Source organism: Pseudorasbora parva, chromosome 11, assembly GCF_024679245.1.
Source record: "Pseudorasbora parva isolate DD20220531a chromosome 11, ASM2467924v1, whole genome shotgun sequence".
In the NCBI taxonomy this organism is placed as follows: Eukaryota; Metazoa; Chordata; class Actinopteri; order Cypriniformes; family Gobionidae; genus Pseudorasbora; species Pseudorasbora parva.
The window spans coordinates 17,681,616-17,698,367 of NC_090182.1; the positions used below are offsets into that span (position 1 = coordinate 17,681,616).

At 38.0% G+C, this 16,752-nt stretch overlaps 1 protein-coding gene across 3 annotated transcripts in view; it reads right to left on the reverse strand.

Annotated features, from left to right (window-relative positions):
* Positions 1–16,752, reverse strand: part of lingo2 (leucine rich repeat and Ig domain containing 2) — a 348,108-nt gene that overhangs the window by 37,874 nt on the left and 293,482 nt on the right. The window contains exon 5 of one of the 3 annotated variants that reach the window (XM_067457310.1): positions 7,208–7,263. The exons of the other annotated variants lie outside the window; for them this stretch is intronic. The gene's annotated coding sequence lies outside the window, so the exon portion shown is untranslated. The remainder of the gene's footprint in view (positions 1–7,207; positions 7,264–16,752) is intronic. 3 annotated transcript variants of the gene reach the window in all.

Below are 16,752 nucleotides of genomic sequence, written 5' to 3' on the forward strand. Positions count from 1 at the left end.
TTTAAATAAAAATAATCATTTACACTTTTATAATTGCATCCTGTTAATGTACAATAATACTGAGGTGCAAATAGTATGTATCTGTCAAAATGATAGATTACATATAATTACTATTTATATGGCAATGAACTGCTGATTTTATACAGTGTAAATAGAATATATCACTATTTTCACTTAGTAAATAGAAACTACAGCTATTTGCACTTAGTGTTAATATAATCTTTCGCTAATAAAATATGTTATTTGCACTAGGTCTAAATAGAATGTAGTTGCTATTAACACTTGGTGTGAATAGAATCTATCGCTATTTGCACTTAGTGTAAATGGCAACTAGATTCTATTTAGACCTAGTGCAAATAGCTGCTGTATGTTTTTTTTGCTGGTTATGAAAATGAACTCGTACACTTGCTGAGTGCCAGCATTATTAAGAAAGTCACCTCCCTAACAGACGTCTGAAGCCTCCGGCAACAGTCTGACCCGGGTTATAAGCACAAAGTCTCTGTTTACTGAGCTTACAGAACAGGGACTGACCGCACGTCTACTGCTGTGTACAGTAGCAGCACGCTGAGGCTGATAGCAGCAATCTTCTCCAGACCTCTCTATCTCTCTCGCGCCCAAACAACCGAGCCTTTAATCCAGTGAGGTATGGACAGAGCCTTGGGGATTACTATAAACAAGCGGGGAGCCGAAGATACACTAAAAATGAGCATCGGTTATGTTCCTTCCCTGGCTAGAAAGATCCAGGGCTTTTGGATTGATCTTCAATGCTCTGGTTGCTTCTGCCAGCCTGTCCCGCGTCGCCCTATCGCCCCGTGCAATCGGTCAAGCGCCCATGGCTGGCGTCCCTATATGAGAAGTGAGGATCGTCTGCAGGGTTTGTTAAATCCCGGCTAATTGCAGCAGGCAGCCTTCCTTGGGCGGGTTTGTATGTGTGTGTGTATGTGTGTGTGTTCTGTCAAATGGAAAAGCAGCCGTGATACGGCACTGGCAGGCCCTGCTTGGAGTGCTAGCAGCAACACAGCGTTAAATTGAACAGAGGTGATGTGAGAGGAGAGGAAATGTACTAGAGCGGGACCACAGTGTGGAGGCACACTAATGGAATGAATCTAGAGTTAGGCAGACATGCTGTCCGTGTCCCCTCTGCAGTCTCACCATTAATCTGATGATTTCCAGCTCTGTGTTCGGATCACTTGGTGGTGCAATATCGTTTGAATGAGAATAAGAGGCAATAGGATCTGACAATATGTTTCAGATACGATAAATGTAGCTCTGCTGTTGCTGTCTTCGCTGCACATGGTTATTCTTTAGCAGTGCTTTTCGACTGGTGGGCCGCAGGTCTGTTCATATAGAGTTGTGTAGAGCAGGGAAAAGACAGTGATGATAATGCAACTAGCTGTATGATCATACAAACGTAAAAAAAGATGCCACAACAAATATGCACATCGACTTTTAACCCCCAAATGCATATGTGGATGAAATACACCCCCCCACCACCCCCCCACACACACTCTTTTATACATTCTAGACTTTATTAATGTTATTATTGGTAATTAAAACTATTAAAAATCATTTTCATTTGAAATAAAAGTATATATTAGATGAAAAACGTTACGTCTTAAAATGACTAAAACTAAAACAGAAGAAAGAAAACAGAAGAAAACTGTAAAATAAAATATAATAATAAAAGCTCATATCATAAAACTATAATAGTATAAAAACATCAGTGGTGTTATTTATTTGGAGTTATATTCCAGAAAGCTTTCATTGAGCCATAATAAATAAATAAATAAATAAATAAATAAATAAATAAATAAATAAATAAATAAATAAATAAATAAATAAATAAGGCCCCATTTTTTATTAGTTGTCCTTCATGTACTTACATAAAAAATGTAAGTTCATATTGTATTGCAAAACCCATCTGCTGATATTGAGGTGGGATACGGGTAGAGTTCAGGACAGGTGTGGTGGTATGGGTAAGTTTAAGGGTAAGATTAGGTGTAAGGGAAGTGTCAACAGTGTCATTATAAATATAGAAATAATTGCAGATTTAATTACATGCAGGTCATTTTAAAAATGTAAGTACATTGTAAAAATATTTACAGTATGTACACAAGTGTATTGTATCAAATGATTAATTAAAATGTTAGTAAGGCCACTTAATATACTAAAGTGGGTCCATAAATATATTTTATTGACAAGACTAGTTTTATAAACAATATGCACTCAATTTGTACCCAGTAATTTTAGCCCTGACGTGTTTTGAAAGGGTTAATTCACCCCAAAATGAAAATTTTGTCAATAATTACGTACCTTAATGTCATTCGACACCCGTAAGACCTCTGTTCATCTTCAGAACACAAATGAAGATATTGTTGTTGAAATCCGATGGCTCAGACAGGCCTTCATTGACACCAATGTCATTTCCTCTCTCAAGACTCATAAAGGCACTAAAGACGACATTACAAAGCCCATCTCACTACAGTGATTCTACAATAATTTTATGAAGTGACGAGAATAGTTTTTGTGAGCAAAAAAAGCTAAATAACGACTTATATAGGGATGGGCTGATTTCAAAACAAAATTTTGAATGGTTATGAATCAGTGTATCGATTCATGATTCGGATCGCCAGTGTCACGTGATTTCAGCAGTTTGACATGCGATCCGAATCATGAATCAATATTGATATCACCCGTAAGATGTCTTCCGGAAGTCTTACGGGTGTCGAACAACATTAGGGTAAATAATTAATGAGAGAATTTTCATTTTTGGGTGAACTAACCCTTTAAGTGGTGTAAATTTAAAGGGGAGTAGAAAATGTCATTCATATTAATATGTTTTATAGATGGCCTAGAGTTTAAGTAATTACGACACAATTTCACATCACTTGACAACGTCCAATGAAACATCTGGGTTCTAAAACTAAATTAGTTGACACTCACTGCTTTCATGGACAGTTTTGCATCAAAAGTGCACTAAAATGCAGCACCAGTTTTAAGTAATGGCACACTTTACAGTCTTTTATCATTATGAATCATTGATTTCTCTTTCAGCGCTGATGAAACAGCCTCTCTCTGCTCAATCAATGTTTCTGCAACTCCTTTTCCTACGGTAACCCCCTCTAGTAGTGTAAACACACAAATTAGTCCAGGCAGATCGCATTTGAACTCCAACAATAAGGAAAAGATTTATGAACATTACACTTTGCATCCAATCATACAACATTCAGCCATGAAAGACAGTTTGCTAGAAACACACCACAGAAGTTTTTGCTGATAATTAGACCTTCTCTAGTAACACTCTGAATGGATAAACTGCATCATTCGTTAAAGTGCAAACGTGTAAAGCTTAGTTTATGAAGCGGCAAACCTCAGATGGAAGAGCTGACAAAAAGAGGTCAACTGTAGCCTATGAGTATAATGAAGCTTAAAATGAAAACTGCAACTCATTTCATTTGATAAATAAACTAAACAAATCAACAAACAAGCCAAATGGAATAATTCTTGAGGGCGTGAGGGTCAACCTGAAAAAGCTACTAAACATATCCATTAAGTGATAAACTCAGATAAAATATTGTTAAAGTTTTGTTATTGGTGTTGGCAAAAACATTTTAAAAACCAGAAAAGTGCTTTTTCCATAACAGAAAGACTACTGCAAATCCGACTGATGGCTAGTGGAGTTATACACTGACATAGTACACCTTCGCTATATGGTTTTGTTGCAAGCACATTGGATGAGAACTAGTTGCATTTGGTATGAACACTCACTTGTCAGTCCATTCTTGCTGGAACAGATGGTTATCGTTGTCTATTTTACTGTATTCCTGGCTTGGAGAATGACATGATGACACTGCAAAAGCTACCACAGATTTTAAACTGAATGATTGACAACTGAGATGCACATTCTCCATAGTTTTCTGGAGGAAACCAGTCTAGGAAAAATGGGGGAAAACTAACTTGCATCTCTGTGGGTCACTGACAATTTCTAATTTTAAATGAAAAATAATAAAAAAGAAGACCGGATTATAAAACATAAACAAGATTTTCTTAAACTAGACACAACCCAAGTTGGGTTGATAACGGACAAACCCAGAAATTGGGTTGTTTGAACCCAGTGAATGGACCCATTCAAACAACTCAATTTCTGGGTTTGTTTATTTTCAACACAACTTGGGTTGTTTTTAACCCAGCATTTTTTAAGAGTGCAGTATCAAAGAGCCAGCATGTGCAACATGCGCACACAAACAATAACTGACAACTAAAGACTTAACAGAGAGGAACTAAATACACAGAGGTAATGAACTACATGATGTGCAGTTGCGGTGGAAGATTAGTGTCCATGGGAATAGAGATGAGTGGCAAAACACAGACAATGAAACATGTGACTGATGACAACAAACTGAAAGCCCATGAAAGTGAGACTAAAGATGAGTCCAGATAACCGTGATATTACGCTCCTTGACTCTGCTTGGTTGAGATGTGTAAATTACTCAACAAACATACACATGACCTCATTACATCAGTATTAAAATAAATATTTGTATGGACTAACTGTTTAAATATCATTGACATTATTATTATTATTATTACTATTATTTTGGATCACAAAAGCTTGCTGTCAGGGGTAAACAAGCATTAAAACTGGCATTTTATCTAGCCGTGGGGTGAATGTACATTTTTTTTAATTTTTTAGATGATCACCTCAAGTCTTACAAAAAGCAGTAATATAGCTGGCCTCCATGTACTTCAGTAAATCATTTAGAACCACTCGGGATACATTATTTCAATATGCCACAGGGTGTCATGGTTTTTTTTCTTGTTCATGTCTTTTATTTTCAAGTTTTTCCTAGTCATGTGTCCTGGTTTTGTCATGTGTTCCTGTTCAATGTTGTAACCTGCTGTTGAGGAGTTTAGCAACGCCATGCCATGCCAAGTTTTTCTTTCTTGTTTTGCCCAGCCAAGTCCTTTGTTAAGTTGTTCTATTTTTGAATAAACTGCACTTGGGTTCTGCAAACTTGCCTTTAGTGGAAACACGCTACACGGATAAGGTCCATAATGTGTCCCATATTATTCCTATTGCCCCGCTTCCTGCTTTTAAAGACCTGATGATTGCTATGAAAATAGGAGATCCTCTTCAGGTAAGTTTGAGAACACCCGCCTCACACATGCATACACAAACAAACAACCCACACCAACACCTGTTTATGCCTAATGGGCTAGTTGACGGCACCGGTTTCGCCCATTTTTATAGCTGCATGCATTTCCCGACGGTAAGAAACAGGACTGCAAAACACCCGAGGCTTTCTGGAGGCTAGAGACTGCTGACCTGTCATTCTACCTCTATCCCAGCCTCATACACATATACACACACCCACACAGCTCAATATTAGTTGTAAAAGTTTTAAAGCGGATTTTTCTTTTTCACCCTGACACAGCTTACACTGTTCTACTTTTAGAACTAGCCTTGTGAAAACCATGAAACACTGTACTGTAAAAATCCTAAGGCCCAGGGCTATTATCACTTACAATACGTTGAAAATGCCAGTTTGGCATAAAATAGAAATGTTCAAGAATCATGTGACTCGACGAGTTTGATAAATACGCCACACCACTGATTTGAAATTAAAGAGGGCTAAATGTTCCGAAGCTTTATGACGCAGTTTCAAAAGGAGCCATCACTATTATACAGCAGGACAATGAAGGTACTATCTGACCGCTGAATGCCTCAATTGGTCAAACAAAGTATTACAAGTATATTGTGAAATAAATCAGCCGAAATACCAGCAGTGGTGGGCGAGTGAGTGAGTCATTTACACTGAAACACTCTGATGGATTCAAATTCAAACCAATAACTTGTGACCTTGAAGATTCAGACCCCGTTCATCCAATTCATTGAAAAGAACAGATTCAAAAGAGTTGTTCTCTCTTTCATACACACTCTGTCTCACCTATAATTTATAATAGCAATTCATACCACACATGCACTGTACTGCAGAACCAATTGTGTAGTCTCCCTCTCAAGCCCATAAATCCATTAAATGTGCATGGACTCTACTGCAGTCTATAGGGCAGCTGTGTTTGATGATTAGAGAGGGTACGTATAGAATTTTCTGCTACGCTTGTGAGCGTGACTTCTGGGAAATTAAGTCTGGTAATGGGCGGAGATTCTGATTCTGTGCGCTGAGTAAAGTTGCACTATTAAGACCCGAGACATCAGCTCAAATAAAGCTCCGTTCACTTTCAAAATGACTACAGTACTCTGGTTGGTTGAAATGTCATGACTATGCCAATGAATATTCAGCAGGCCTTCACTTTGTGATGTAACATGCTATCTCAGCCTTAGTCTAGACATTTCTCCTATATTATTCTCACATGCATTATTAATATAATTATCTAAGTACTAAAAATCAGCCAAAAAATGTCTCTCCCAACATTTTTAACTGTGCTGACAAGGTGAACAGGTGCTTGCAGGCTGTTTCCATTTGCATAGATGGTAATTTCTGACACATCGCCCGTTTCATGTGTTCCTGAAGACCCTGCGGTAATGTGGCTACAAGACGATTGCACACCTTTGGTATTTCTTTCTTTCTGTTGCGGTGATTAGATTGCTTTTGACATTTGCGATAAGCTGTCTTCAAACTATCTTTTTGAGTCTGAGGACTACGGCAGACTTTTTGCAGTCTCTAGCAGAAGTACATCATGCATCATGTCAAGAAGCTTTGGATTTTGATAAATATTGCAGATCAATGGTGTGTTAAATACCTTCCAAATATTACAGTAGTTCTAAAGCTGCTGTATGAACATCTGTAAAAAAAAAAAAAAAAAAAAAAAGATATATATAATACACATAGTGTAGTGCTTCCCGCATGTGTTGGCGGAGTACAGTGTGTGTGGGTGGAGGTTGTGACTCAGGCCTTGGCACAAAAGTCTGGTGGCAAAATACCCCCTCCTACATCATATGTCATAGGATTTCATCTCTCAAACAATATCATGCCGTTCATGAAAGTCATGACCAGTTATCTTGCCATCAGTTTCAATTTCCTCTTGTGCCTGACTTTCACAAATTCTCTAGCAGGGGTCCAGACTCCCTTCCATCCCCTACACGTTTTTTTTTTTTTTTTTTTTTTGCCAGCTGAGTGAAAATGAAATATAAAAGACGAACAAGATCAGGTGAAAGTCTTTTTCACACCTCTATAGGCATACACACCTGCTCAGTTGCAATTATTTACACCTACCCACTCTGGCTCTTAAGGGTTTGGTAACCTTTGGAGACAAAAAGGAAAACACAGAGGAAAATAGAATGAGCACTTTGATCTCAAACCTGCAGGGACAAATATCGCAAATATCGAAAGTTCTGTCATCATTTACTCTCTTTCATGTGGTTCCAAACCTGTATGATATTTTTTTTTTTTCTCAGTGTAACATAAAAAGTCCTGAATAATATACTGGTTGTCCTTATGCAATTATTAATTTACTCCGATTGGGATTTGTTTGGGGGTGCTCTGGGGTTTCAATGGCCCATGACCAAGTAAACACTGTAATAAGTAAATCATGTAATATTTTTGTAGAAATTATTATACTGGAATGCACAAATACTACACAGAAAAAACTGTCATATTTAAGAAAGTATGTTAGAAATAATACATACGTGGAATAATTATTCGGCTGCATGTGCTTATATGCTGGTGTCAGGTTATATGAGAATGTGCTGTTTGCACGTATCTTTTTTTCTTTTTTCTTTTTTTACATTCATACCACCCCAGTAAATACAGAAGTGTCTTTTTAGCAATCTTAAAATATTTATTTTCTTCATAAGGAAAAAAAAAATGCTGCATTTTTTTAAATGGACAGCAATACATGAAGAGTTAATTTGCAAAAATAGATAACTCTTAATTTGCAAAAACAGTTTTTCTTAATTTTAAGAAAGCATGCTTTTTGATTTATTGTGGATTCCAAGTAATAGCAATTAAATGGCAGTTCAGCTGTTTTGATTAAGTAATAATAACAAAAAATACAGTAACTATATTATTGATAAATAAGTTTTTATATATTAAAAGGTTGTTTATTAGCAAAAGCAGATAATTGTTTTTATGTTAAACAAAACCAAGTAATTGCTTTGTAACTGCATTTAAAACAGGTGTGCATACATGTGCACACATAACAGATGGACACACTCCTTCATGGTGTACAAGGAGTTGCATTAGATTAGAATTATATTGCATTAGATTAGAATTTAGTAGTCAGAATTATAACTCCTCAGATATGACGAAACTCCCCTCAGCTAGCATGACATTTCTAAGTGACTAGCATGCATCCTTGTCATCTGACTGGAATACTGCGCGCTGATTCGCTAAAACTGACTTATCGGCTAGTGATGGAAAGTTCAGTTCCTTTTCCCGAACCGGTTCTTTCGGACAGTTCGTTTCAATGAACCGGTAAAAAAAAAAACTAAAAAAATACGGATCACTGGTTCTTTTACATCCTTATGTAATGACGTCATTTCTATCATCCCGGCGGATAAAAAGACATTAAAACACATTCATTTCAAGTGTTTGTAGTCAAAAACTAGTAATAATTATTATTGTCGTCATCATCATCATCTTGGATACGTTTTTTCATTTATGTTTTGCAAAAGCACTCAATGCCACTGTCGTGCAAACACTGATGTTTTACACAGATTAAATAAAATTACATTGACATAACATAAACGTACACAAATCCTCGGTTCACCCATGCTTATTTCAGCATCAGTTGTCCGAGAGAAAAAAACATCAGCTGTCCCACTCCGAGAGAAACAGTTCGGTTCAACCAGGAATATGGCATCATCGGGGTCAAGGTGATTAATTTTCAGCTTGGTCAAGTTATTTTTCCACGCTTCCTTTTCCTCCTTGTTTAACTTTCCCTGCTTATTTTTCCTCGTATTCATATTCGTCTTCTTCTTCTTCTTCTTTTTCTTCTTCGTGGGGCATTGACGCGTCAACACCCAACACCCACCAATGAGATCGCACCACACAAATGCACGGACGTTCCGGTAGATGTCAAAATTAAAAACAGCTGACTGATCGTAACTCGTCACTTTGTCAACATTAGTTTCTCCCGCTTCCACGGATTAATGTGTTGATCAGCAAATCAACCTCAGACAAAACGTATATAGTGGGCAGGGGTTTGATCCGTCAGACAGAGCGATATCGCAAGGAAGAGTATGTGGAATCTGCTAGGCGATAGCAGCGTCCATAGCAACCTAAACGTTGCAGTTTCACATTATTCTGGCGAGATCTGAAAAATCTTCGCAATAACGAACAAGCGAGTGATTATGTACATTCACTGAGTGAATATTATGAAAATAAACGATATATTTTTCGCTAGAAATGTAATCAAAATTTATTCTAATTTATTAGAATTCTAAAATTTATTTTAACTCAAAATATTGATTTTTTTTCACTAAAAATGAGAGAAATGCCCGGCATGTTTTTTGTTCTCACGATCGGAATCTTGAAAGTCACGTGACTTGGACGCAAAACAATAGGAAAAGAATAGGCAAAAAACGTAACAGTCATACAATTCAAGGGCCATTATTGTAACCCCTCTACGTTTTGCACTTTGGACCAACGTAGTCAGGGTACATTTTTATATGAGACTGGGTTATTAGCTATTCTCACGTGAACAGTGTGAAGAACACGGACTCGGGAGCGCTCTTGTTGAGAAAAGTAACCTGTGGATTCATTTAAGCCGATTGTAATGCATTTAGTTCAATATAACACATGTACTATAAGTCGTGATGTGCCAATGGTTAACCTCAGACATGAGCGAGAGTGAGCTTCAGTGCATCGCGCTCGGACTGCAGAGAATGTGCTCAATGTAAACAGACTTTTCTTTCGACCTGGTGTCTAATTTGGTTAAACAGAAAATTTGGTAGCTTATAGGCAATAACTTCACTGTTAGATTAGAATATTAACGTTAATCATTTTCTTTCCCTATTAATGTTTGCTGCTGCATCCTTTACGTCTATGGCTTATCTCGATTTCTCCAACTACGGACTATGGATCAAACAGAAATTGCGCACTGCATTAATGCGCGTTAATAAATTTAGTGCCGTTAAAGTTAATTTGCGTTAACTTTGACAGCCCTAGTTTTCAACTATTTGTAAATTGTGAGAAAATTGATATTTTAACCAAGGAACCGGGACGACTGAGGGAGTCGCCTGTAAATTGCGTCATATCATACCCTCGGTTGGCAGTTGTACTCTTAGCAGTGTGCAACAAGTGTCACAGCAGCCGCTGAGCGAACGCACAGAGTAACGTCATAACATAATTTTAAACACACTTAAATGTATCTAATATGATAAACAGTGTTTGCGTAACAATCGCTTCAGCTGCCTTGCTCAGCTCCTCAACCTTCATACTACAGTAACATTGATAATCGTATCCATGAACTTGATTTCTGATTCTGTTTCACCGGCTGAGAGGTGAAGACCACATGTCTCAAGATTCTGAGCTCAAATTTGGCGACATCAAACTACGCCTTTGCTTTGATAAGGCGCCCTTCAGCTGATGGAAAAGTTACATGGTGTAGCTTTAACTCATATTTAACCATGTCTAGAATAAAAAAAAATCAACAACAACAACAAAAACTAAACATTTTGGATGCCTAAAGTTAAAAGTTAAACAAACATCTATAATCCTTTCACATATTTCTACACTGAGTATATATACTTTCCATACACCATATTTATACCAATGAACTAGATCAAGGACGATCTCCGAGGGCAGAATCTTCACAGCTTGTGAATGAAAGCTGAAACAGGATACATCTGTTTGTTTTGATGATCATCTTTATGGCAGACATGCTCATGAAATATTATAATCTGCATTTGTTTTAAAGTCTCCTCACCCTCAACTTGAGCACACACACACACGACGCATGCGCACATAGAGCTGGATGGCGATGCTTCCGTGAGTATTTTAAACTAGACTAGTTCTCTTTCATGTGTTATTGCATTTAAATTGTCAAAATGCACACAAGGTCTTGCCATGAACGTTTACATGAAAACAGTTGGTTATGTCTGTGCACTTATGCAGCTAGTACAAATCCAGCATGGTGTGTATATTAGATCTGTGTAACTAAAGTGAAAGCAGTGTAATATACAGTAACTGTTACCTACTACTATGCTGTTGATATAAATCAAATAGCAAAATATAAACAGAAAATAACTCACTGCTCTTGACTGAATGAACTTTAGTAGCTTTATTAAGGACAGATTTCTTACTTTAGGCTGCTGTTAAATGCTCAGGCGAGGAGATAAACATGGTGGGCTGTGTGCAGCTCTCTGAGGGCGGGGTCTATGCTAATACGGCATGTCCATCAACACTAGTGGGCGGGGCCTTTGGTCAGAACAAACGGCTTGTTCTGAGACACTGCTTATGATTTCAAAAAAGGAGTGGGTGGATTTTTACCATTATAGGGTGGTTGTGTACACACACTGCCAACATACATTTATGTTCAATGAATTTTGCATAATAGGTGCCCTTTAAGCTTGCGTGTGTTTAGATCTACAGAACTGAACTCATGCTTGCAGTCCGTTTTGTTATTTCTCCTCGCATTGTGTTAATATTTTTCATATTTTTTTGTGATCGAGTTTGGGGTTTGTTATTTCTGCTGGGTTCTATTTTATGTGTAAGCTTCGTCACTGTGCTCACACATAGTCACACTGCTGTAATTCACAGTGTTTATGCACTTGCGCTGTTTTGTCCATTAATGCCATAAAAAGCAAAGCTTTTGAATCATTCCTTGAATTAGTTAGAATGAGAATGGTGTAAAAATATAGCCTATATTGCTGAAAATGTATGAGGAAAGTCCACTGATGAGCTACCATCATAAGCCTATGTGCCGGGCTCAGCCCCGGCCCAATTTAACCCCATATATTAGTCATTATGTACCACACTTATGACACTTTTATTGTATTTTTTGCCATTTTGAAGCTTGATAGCACAATTTCATTATATTGAAAACAATGGCTATTGTATATTGAAATGTACTTTTTGTGCTCTGTAGAAGAAGGAAAGAAATCATACTGGTTTGGAATTATATGAAGCTGAGAAAATAATAAGATAATTTTCTTTTTTGGGTGAACTATCCCTTTAATTTGAAATTGATTGTGTTGTTTGTACCCAGGATTTATTTCTATCCAATAGGAGCCCCCGTATGGCATCACGTTTGCCTCAAATCTATTGTACATTATCTCAGTGGGCACATTGAAAACAATGATGTGTGCTGATATTTATGGAGCGAGAAATGATCTCTCTTTCTCTCCCCTCACCTTCCTCTATTGCCAGGTTCCTTGACATCATCACGTCTTCCCGCACTCCCACACACATCTTTTCTTTTACTTTGCTCTTCTCTCACACATGTAATTTCTCCTCCCTCTTTTCTTGGCCTCTCCCTTACTGGACCCCTTTTTTCACCCTCTTATTCTCTAGAGGTCCTTTTATTCTTTCTTTGCATCCTTGAAGTCTCCACTAGCTTTGCACATTCTCCCTTTCAATTCTCTCCTCTCTCACAGTGCCCAAACACACACACACACACACACACACACACACACACACACACACACACACACACACACACACACACACACACACACACACACACACACACACACACACACACACACACACACACACACACACACACACAGTCTGTTAATGAAACATTAATGGGGCCCAGACTGTGCCTCCTCTGCAGTCAGAGTTTGATCCTTACCCTTCAAAGCAAAGCACACATACGCACACACAAGTAAAGCACAATCCTCTGCATTACCAGACGTTGTGTAAAGATAAAACACTCTGCACATCGGATACTTGAATGTTTTTAGGACTTTTCTCTCTGAAGAGGTGATTAGATATCCCCTTTCAAGTTACGTTAGTGTTGTCTGTGGCCTTTTAACCAGCACATCAAACGTGTAAAAAAAATACAATACATATATATATATTTTAAATAAATGGGATTCACTTATTTTATTATAGCAGTATTTTTGGTCCCCAGTGCAACCCCAAAACTGTATCAACAAATCAAGAGTTGGGATAGGCAACGCCAAGGTCATGGGTTTGACATATAATACATTTTGTATAGGATGGGATTAGATGTTTACCTTAATCTTTTCTCTTGATCAGATGTCACTAATCTCATCCTATAAACTCTAAAATATTTACACTAAACACTGTTTTTGGAAACTGCATTGAAATGTACTGTATGCAAGCATACAATTTTTGCAGTTTCGCAGAAATGTATCTGGACTCACATATTTCAAATTAGCCTGGGTTGGATAAACAGTTTTGGTAGGGTACAACAATTAACTATACAACCCATAGAATATTTTGTTTAAAGGTGAACTATGTAGTATTTTTGCAGTAAAATATCCAAAAACCACTAGGCCAGTGTTATATATTTTGTTCAGTTGAGTACCTACAATATCCCAGATGTTTCCAACTATTTGTAAATTGTGAGAAAATTGCTATTTTAACTAAGGACAGGGACGTTGCAGCATTGCATTTGAAGGAGTCGCCTGTCAATTGCGTCATATCTGCGTTACCCTCGATTTCGGCTTTTATTTGGCAGGAGCGCTTTACTCTTAGCAGTGTGAACAACTGAACGCACGGAGTAACGTCATAACATCGTTTTAAACACACTTAAATGTATCTAATATGATAAACAGAGCTCCATTACCTCAAAATCATGACCGGAAGAGCGGATCTGTGCAGGCGCCCGGCAAATGAGTCCCGTCCCGTCATAATAAAAGTCCCGGTATTTGCGAGGCGGGTATTTGTTTAACAATCGCTCCAGCAGCTTTGCTCAGGTCCATAACACTCGGTCCTGCTCTGCTTTAGACTACAGTAATGTTAATAACCGCATGCATGAACGTGATTTCTGCCCGAGTCCTATTTTTCACCGGCTGTGATGAGAAGATCTCCCAAGATGCTGCGCTCACACTTTGCGTCATCAAACTACGCATTTGTTTTGCATAGGCGCCCTCCAGTGGACAAAAGCTGCATAGTGCACCTTTAATGAATATCTGAGCATGCAATATATCAAAATAAAGAGCTGACCCTATTCTTTTAAACAAACAAACAAAAAAACCTGTTTTATTATAGCTTTTATCAACACTTGAATATGGGTAAGTTTCATAAAAAAAGCAACATTTTGAACAAAAAGCTGAGAAAATGCTGTTTTTGTGAAAGACTGTTTCCAGACCAGAATCAGAGCGATGATCAAACACAGATGGAGTAGATCGAATCCATCAACACCCCAAATGCTTGCACAGTCCTGTAGCTCCTCCTGGGTCCACATTTCATTCAGTAACATTAGACAGTTTTGATTTATATGGTGTTTAATAATGATGATCATGTTATTTTTCATATGCATATGACTAGATACGATCGCTTGTTTTACTGCGTGTGGGTTTTGATCAGGAGATTCAGTACTCATTCAGAAGATGCGTAATAGCGCCCCCTAGCATCTAACAGTGAAAACCCAGAAAATTCTGTTTTTGGCCTGGAACAATTTTCTCACAAATAATGGAAAATTCCTTGTTTGGTGGGGAAAGAGTTAAGGCTAAAAGCACCACGGGGTAAAAGGCTCCTAGTTTTAAATTTAAGCGCAATGTTGCATTGTTCAATAGGACATTTCATGTTGCATTTTGATTGACTAGTCAGTAGACGTAGGTCGTAGCAGCAAACACACTGTGAGGTGATCATGCTAAATTTCTGACACTGTGACACTGGCCTTTGAGCCTCTCTTATTGTACAATGACCACCGTTTAGGAGCCTTGACCACAGCAATTACCACATTTGGTCATCTTCTGTCTGGGACAGCCCAAAATCGTACCGGACTAAGACTCTTCAGACAGTCTTTATAATGCTAAAACGTAAAGTAAAACCACTGGTGTGCTAGGTGTCATCGTGGACCACAGGTGCCTGGTGAAAGCTATGATGCCACAGCTTTGGTTTCCTGCTAGACGCTGCTGACGTTAAACCTGTAATTGTGACAGGATGCTAGAGTATCTGATACTCTAAGGGTAGGGGCTGGGGAGGAGAAAGGAGAGGTGAGCTTATAAAAAAAACATGCCATGGAAAATCAAATGTGGGACAGAGAGGTTTCCCTTTTCTATCTCTTAACTTCCTCGTTCTCCCCCCCGTGCAGCACACAGTTTATGCGTGTGCGTGCTTTTGACAGTGAAAGGCCTCTCTACTGGGCCTCGAAAGACCGTCTGAGCCTTTCACTGACACTCACTCTCAAATGCTCACTCTTTAAATCCCTCTGCTTCTTTCTTCAGCTTCTCCGCTCTCTGTAAAATAAGTTTTTTAAAAGCTCAAGTCGAGGAGCAAGTAAGGCCAGTGGTGGGACATTGTGATACACTAAACCCCTTGACACGGAGACATGAAGCCTTCGCCTTGCACTGGCTCACTTTATTTTGCACAGACTTGCCTCAGAGTGAGGTTAAATACACACACACACACACACACACACACACACACACACACACACACACACACACACACACACACACACACACACACACACACACACACACACACACACACACACACACACACACACACACACACACACACACACACACACACACACACACACACGCATGCGCGTGCACACACACAAACACAGACTCCTGCAAACAGTAAACCCCATGAACCGAAAATAAATCCTGTGTATTTTCCTCAATGTCTAATATGCACCACTGCGAAACTGGGCGTCCAGTTTATTGCAGTACGAGATTATTTATTTATTTGAAGAAATATATATTTTTTTTATTCAGCAAGAGTGCATTAAATGGATAGAAAATGACAGTAAAGACATTTAGTTTACCAAAAATTTATATTTCAAAAAAACACCTCAAAGGTCCTCAAAGTCGAAAGTCATTTCTGTAGCAGCTTTGAAAGTCAGTGGATGATTTTTTTCTACTTTAAAAGTTTTTTTTATTTTTTATTTTTTTTTATTTTTTGTGTTCAGACAGCTTGTCAGTAATCACTCTTGTAGGGTCATGTGAAATTTCCCAACATTTTTTGAACACTCAGTTTATAGCAAAATGGAAGAAGTTCTTCGGCACAGTGTGTGCACCCATGGCATACTTAGAAAGTATGTTTCAGTTTTCTGAAACGATAAGAGAAAAGTAAACAGTTGGGAGAATATTGCGTGTGTATCAGAGAATACGATCCGTGCATTCGGTCTTAAAGTGACAGCGGCTTTGTAAAGAGCTTTGTTACTTTAAAAGTATTGAAATAAGTTTAAGGTATTCTTATGCTGGCATGTTGGATGGAGCACCACTGACTGGCTTTAACCACCATGAGCATTTATATACCAATAATAAAATAATAAGTTGACATGAAATTTAATTTTAATTTTGATACATACGTACTTTTAAAACAAATACTTCTGTACTTTTACTCAAGTAAAAATATATTTGTACAACTTTTACTTAGTATTTTTACTTTTACTCAAGTAAGAGAGTTGTGTACTTTGTCCACTTCGGGTTTCACATCAAAATGGTAATAATTTATGAATAAAGGGCATTTTTCCTACCCTGATTTTCCGTCTGAACGCTCTGTTCTAAGGGTCGTGTCTGCTGTGAGACTTCAGTGTAAACTCCTACTGCTGTGATTGGCTAACATCTTTCCATTTGAAATAGCCCAGCATTACTCTCTCAGCGCGTTTGAACTATTACAACTAATCGGGAAAAGT